Raw genomic sequence first — 6,200 nt, forward strand, 5'->3', positions numbered from 1 at the left:
ACACTATGGTTGTTTAAATTGGAAGGAGTGATAATGAGAGTAATTTGTGGGTAATTAAGCCTCTCCTTTCCACCTGACAGTTATGCAAACTAGAAGATGAACAGCATGGTCAGGTGTTGCTTTAATGAAGAAAAATTTCATGAGGACTTTGAATAATGTGGGTAATCTATTAAAATCGTATAGAGGAAAAAGTTGAAATCTGTTATGTTTTGAAGGAAAATTTTATTGAGATATAATTTACAGATATAATTCATCTACTTCAAATGTACAAGTCAATGAATTTTAGTATATTTTTAGAGTTGTACAATTATGTACCAGAATCTAATTTTAGAACATTTTCACCACTCTAAAAAGACGTTTTGTGCTCATTTACTCACTTTCTATTCCTGCCTTTAGCTGCAGTCAACTACTAATTTACTTTCTTTCTCTATATATTTGCTTTTCTAGAACATTTCATATAAATAAAATTACCAAATAGGTGTTCTTTTGTTTCTGGCTTCTTTCACTTAACGTGTTTTTGAGGTTCATTTCTTTTCATTGCTTAATAGTTATCTATCCTATGGGTATACCACATTTGGTTTATCTACTTACCACTTGATAGACATTTGAGATATTTCTACTCTTTGGTTTTTGTGCATAATGCTGCTATGAATATTTGTGTACATGTTTTTGTGTGGACATGTGGTTTTACATCTTTTGGGTAGGCACCTAAGAGAGGAATTGCTTCATCAGATGGGGAATCTGTTTAACATTTTTGAGAAACTACCAAGCTGTTTTCCAAAGTGGCTACATAATTTTACATTCTCATCAGCAGGGTGCGAGGGTTCTATTTGCAGCACATCTTTGCAATACTTGTCATTGTCTGTCTTTTTTACTTACCCATTTTAGTGAGTGAGAAATGTGGTTTTGATATGCACTTTCCTAATGAGTAATGATATTGAGCATCTTTTCATGTTTCTGTTGGCTTATTGGTATAGCTTCTTTGGGTAAATGTCTATTTAAACCTTTGTCCATTTTTAAATTGCTTATTTGCTTATTGCATCTCTGTCTCCCCCTGGAGAGAAGCACAATCTTAAATTTTAGAGCTATTGTTCTCTTGCATTTAAAAATTGTTTTTATAATGTATTGCATTTTATAAGTTATTTTTATCATGTATTTCTAAACAATACAGTTTTTGTTTTGCTTCTTAAGCTTTGAAAAAATGGATTTATATTGTGTATAGATCTTGAATTGCCTCATAAATTCAATTTTCATGTTGGATAAAACCAATTGTTTTCAACAGTGTACTAGAATATTTAATGCGAAGTGTATTTAAGTTAAAGAATGTATATGTGAGAACATGTAGCTCTGATTCTTGTCTTTTGGCAGCTTAAATGGAGTTATTGTAAGTGGGGTATAAGGGTGGCCCTGAATTATGAACATCAACAGTTGCATTAATATGATATTAGAATGCAGAGCAATCAGCCTCTAAACAGTCCATTCTGCTGGGAAATTTTCATTTTGTGAGACTAATCTTTATAGTTTTCTGTTTCCTCTGAATCTTATGGTTACATCTCTTATTCTTCTCACTGCTTTCAACATGCTGTTTCCTATCTAAAGATTTAGAAAACAGATCATCTAGAATTTTGATTAGGATTAGACTGAATATTTAGGCTCTGATTAAGAGCCTGAGGGATTCCTGTGGAGATGGGTTAAGCTTTAGTGCATGAATTGTATGAAATTTATTTAGATTGTACAGGCCTCTTTTTGTGTTCTTATTTGTTCTTAATTTGTTTCTGAGCAGAAATTTAAGAGAATGGGTTTATAGTGAGACAGCTTTGGTTTTGAATCCTTGCTCTACCATTTAATTGGCTATGGACAAATTACTCCATTTTCTTTATCCTCTAAGTGGAGATAGGAATATGTTCATTACAGTCTAGCATTTAAAAAGATGATATCTCTGAAGCACCTATTATAAGCATTCAATACATTTGTAGATATTATTTTTTTTATAATATAAAAAGAGACATCAATACTATGCTCTCAAATTGCTCTTTGGTGAAATCTGAGAGTAGAAAAAAAAACAATGTAGACAATAAAGATTGTACTTCATACCTAAGATATATAATGCTGATTAGGAGAAGAGAGGAAAGAATCGAGGACAAGTATCAGATTGGTGGGAGGAGGGAATGGCAGGAATAGTGATAGAGGAAAAGTTTTCCAGGAAAGCCAGATAAGTAAAACTCTTACAATCCTGCTGAGAACAAGTTGGTGCCAGAATGGCTGTACCATCAAGAAAGTCTTGAAAGGGGGCTTTAGCACTATCCAGCTCAGTGTCCTCATATCTTACCCCACCAAGATTTTCTTTTATTACCTTTTCCCTCCATTGACTCCACTGAGTAAATCTGTTCACCAAGAGATCTGCTGTGCCACAGTGAACTAATTTGCATGAGAGAACAGAGCCTGGAGGGGAGAATCATATTTCCCCCTTTCTCCTCTTTAAGGAATGAAGAGGAAATGGGGTGAGGCTTCAGAGATCATAAGACAGAGCTTGAGAGCATGTGGACTCTTCCCCAGCTCTCAACTTGGCAAGTGCCCATGGTTGTGTCTGAACTTTATATAGAGAAGCCATTCTCCCTCCGTCTGTGTTCAATCTAGCTTAGCCGAGGTGCAGTAAATTCTAAACGGTGCATGAGCTTGTCAGCAGCTCAAGGGGTTTGCAGCACTGGAGTAGAAAGGAGACAACTCATGGGCTTGGCAGACAGCCCCAGAAGGTGCCTGCAACCACTTTGGTGATATTTATCATCTTAGATGGATTTACAGGCAGCAGATACCATCTAGCTGACAGGAGGACAAGAGTAGAATTTCACTGGTTTGTGAGCATTTGTGTGCCCCTCCAGGTAGACTCAGAAGTAACTATGGGAGAGATGATTAAGGAGGCACCTGACAGTTGAAGGGACAAAGATGATGAATCAGATAGACTTTGACTTAAATGATTATATAAAGTCATTAAATCCACAGAGAGGTGAGGCCTCAAGATTTTTGAATTATGTAAGTAATCTACAAATTAAAAACCCCAAATATTAACTTAGGACAAACGTAATAATTATAATAATTATATATTTTTACTAATAAGTAATTACAATTAAAGTCTTTAGAAATATGATGTTATAGTTAGCATACGCATTGTCATTCACATATAGGTCCCTTGTAGTTTATAGATTCTTTTTATTACATTCTAGAATTTCGGGGGGGGGCTAAGGGCCTTAAATTAGAAATAGTAGTATAGTTCATCTCTTTCCATTCAGGTATGTATAAATGAGGGCTGGAGGGATAAAGCTAGTATTAGAACTAAGCTTTTTTTTTTCTAACCCAGTATTTTTCTATTTTTGTACTGTTTCTTTTAGTCATTTTTAATATCAATAGCCATACCCATGTATTACAAGAAGGTAACTCAGCAAATGTATAGAGTAATTAGTGAACTGTACAACAGCCAGACATACTGGTAGCCCATTTCACACATCTTAGCTCTAAAGATGAAGTACTTTGGTATTTTGAGAGTTGGGAGAGAGAGGTTTCAAGGTAGTGGCAGAATATCGCCTTGGTAAATAATTAGGGGAAGTAAAAAATCCAAGGCTTACTTAACTTAGCATTACTTAAAAAGCTACAGTACAGACCTCAGAAGAAAGAACTATCATAGTAGTAAGTTACAGCAGGTAGGGTAGAGGTTATAGCAGCCAGTTTAGAGAAAGAACATTTATAGGCTTAATTGGCTGGAGGGAGGGTGAATTGGAGAGGAACTGGCACCTGGCTTCTACCGAAGAATCTGAGAGGCTGATCATCCAGGCCTTTCCAACAGAGGGCAGTCACAGTTCGGTTTTTCTCAGAGAACCTGTGGTTTCAATTTTTGGATTTCACCTCCAGGTCTGAGCTAACTCCGGATCCCAGGGTGTGGGATAAGGCAACTCTGTTTCTCATGCAGCGGAAGTCTTCCCCAATCCATAAAGAGGGAAAAAGCAATGACTGAGGTCTCAAATGCCAGAGAGGATGTTGGTAGAAATCTAGCTACATTTCCTCATGCAGGGCATGGAAATGAAGGTCCATCCACATAAATGTTCCTTTCACTTCCCTGCTCTCAAGTTTAATCAGCTCTCTCTTTGGAATACGTCCATTCAGAAATCAATAGGATTTTGACAAAGGCATGACTAAAGTTATAATTACTTAACTAAATGTTTCTTGCAAGACAAAAAAATGTAGATTGAAGGTGGACATTTTTATTTTATTTATTTATTTTTAAAGAGGACTTTATTTCCTCACACATTCAAACAAAATTTTTCACCTTCTTTATTCCTAAGTCCAAAGGAATCAGTTAAGTCAGAGTCTTGTCAGAGCCCCCATGTCATTTTAGTTGAGTTAATGTGTAAAGTGCTTACAATAATGCCTGGTACATGTGAAGATATTATTTTTTAAGTTTTTTTTTAAATTTATTTTTTTATTGTTGTTCTATAAGAGTTGTCCCAATTTTCCCCCCATTGCTCTCCACTGCCCCTCCCCCCCAGTCAATCCCCACGCTGTTGTCCATGCCCATGGGTCATTTATACTACTAGTTCCTTGACTAAACCCTTCACCTTCTTTCTCCTCTTCTTCCCCTCCTCCCTCTGCTCTGGTCACTGTCAGTCTGTTCCTTGTTTCTATGCCTCTGGTTCTATTTGCTCATTTGTTTGTTTTGTTCATTAGGTTTATGTATTAGGTGTGAGCATATGGTATTTGTCTTTCGCTGCCTGACTTATTTCACTAAGTATAATACTTTCCAGTTGCATCCATGCTGTTGCAAAAGGTAGGAACTCCTTTCTTTCTTCTGCCTAGTATTCCGTTGTGTAAATGTACCACAGTTTTTGGATCCACTCATTCACTGATGGGCACTTAGGCTGTTCCCAGCAATTGGACATTGTAAATAGCACTGCTATGAACATAGGGGTGCGTAGGTTCTTTTGAATGGGTGTTTTGGGGTTCTTAGGGTATATGCCAAGTAGTGGAATCATTGGAGCATAAGGCAGTACCATTTTTTTAGTATTTATTTTAGTTTAAAAAATATATTTTATTGATTATTCTATTATAGTTGTCCCAATTTTTCCCCCTTTGCCCACCTCAGGTTGGTTCCCCCATTCCCTTGGCAGTTTTCTTTTTAATTTTGTGAGACAACTCCCTACAGCTTTCCACAGTGGCTGTACCAGTCTGCATTCCCACCAACAGTGCACTAGGGTTCCCTTTTCTTCACATCCTCACCAGCATTTGTTTTTTATTGATTTGTTGATGATGACCATTCTGACCAGTGTGAGGTGATATCTTATTGTGGCTTTAATTTGTATCTCTCTCATGGCCAGTGATGTTGAACATCTTTTCTCATGTCTACGGGCCCTCTGTATGTCCTCCTTGGTGAAGTGTCTATTCAGGTCCTTTGTCCATTTTTTTAATTGGATTGTTTGTCTTCCTGGAGTTGAGTTGTATGAGTTCTTTACATATTTTGGAGATTAAAGCTTTGTCCGAGGTGTCATTGGCAAATATCTTCCCCCATACACTCAGTTCCCTTTTCTTTTGATGATGGTTTCTTTAGCTGTGCAAAATCTTTTTAATTTGATGTAGTCCTATTTGTTTATTTTTTTTATTTTCCTTACCCTAGGAGATATACCAGCAAAAATATCCCTATGTGGGATATCTGAAATTTTACTACCTGTTTTCCACTTGGACTTTTATGGTCTCATGACATATCTGTCTTTTATCCATTTTGAGTTTATTCTGGTGTATGGTATAAATGGGTGGTCTAGTTTCATTATTTTGCCTGGACCAGTCCAGTTCTCCCAACACTATTTATTGAAGAGACGATTTTTACTCCATTGGATGCTCATGCCCCCTTTGTTGAATATTAATTGACCACAGAGACAAAGGTTTATTTCTGGGATCTCCACTCTGTTACATTAATCTAAGTGTCTGTTCTTATGCCAGTATCAGGTTGTTTTGATTACAGTGGCCTTGTAATATAGTTTTATATCAGGTATTGCGATCTCTCCAACTTTGTTCCTCTTTCTCAAGATTGGTGTGGCTATTTGGAGTCATTTTTGTTTCATATAAATTTTGGGGGTATTTGTTCTAGATCAGTGAAATAGGTCATTGGTATTTTAATAGGAATTGTGTTGAATCTATAGATTGCTTTGGGTAGTATG

This window comes from Furipterus horrens, unplaced genomic scaffold, assembly GCF_987537825.1.
Source record: "Furipterus horrens unplaced genomic scaffold, mFurHor1.1.pri manual_scaffold_2, whole genome shotgun sequence".
Lineage (NCBI taxonomy): Eukaryota > Metazoa > Chordata > Mammalia > Chiroptera > Furipteridae > Furipterus > Furipterus horrens.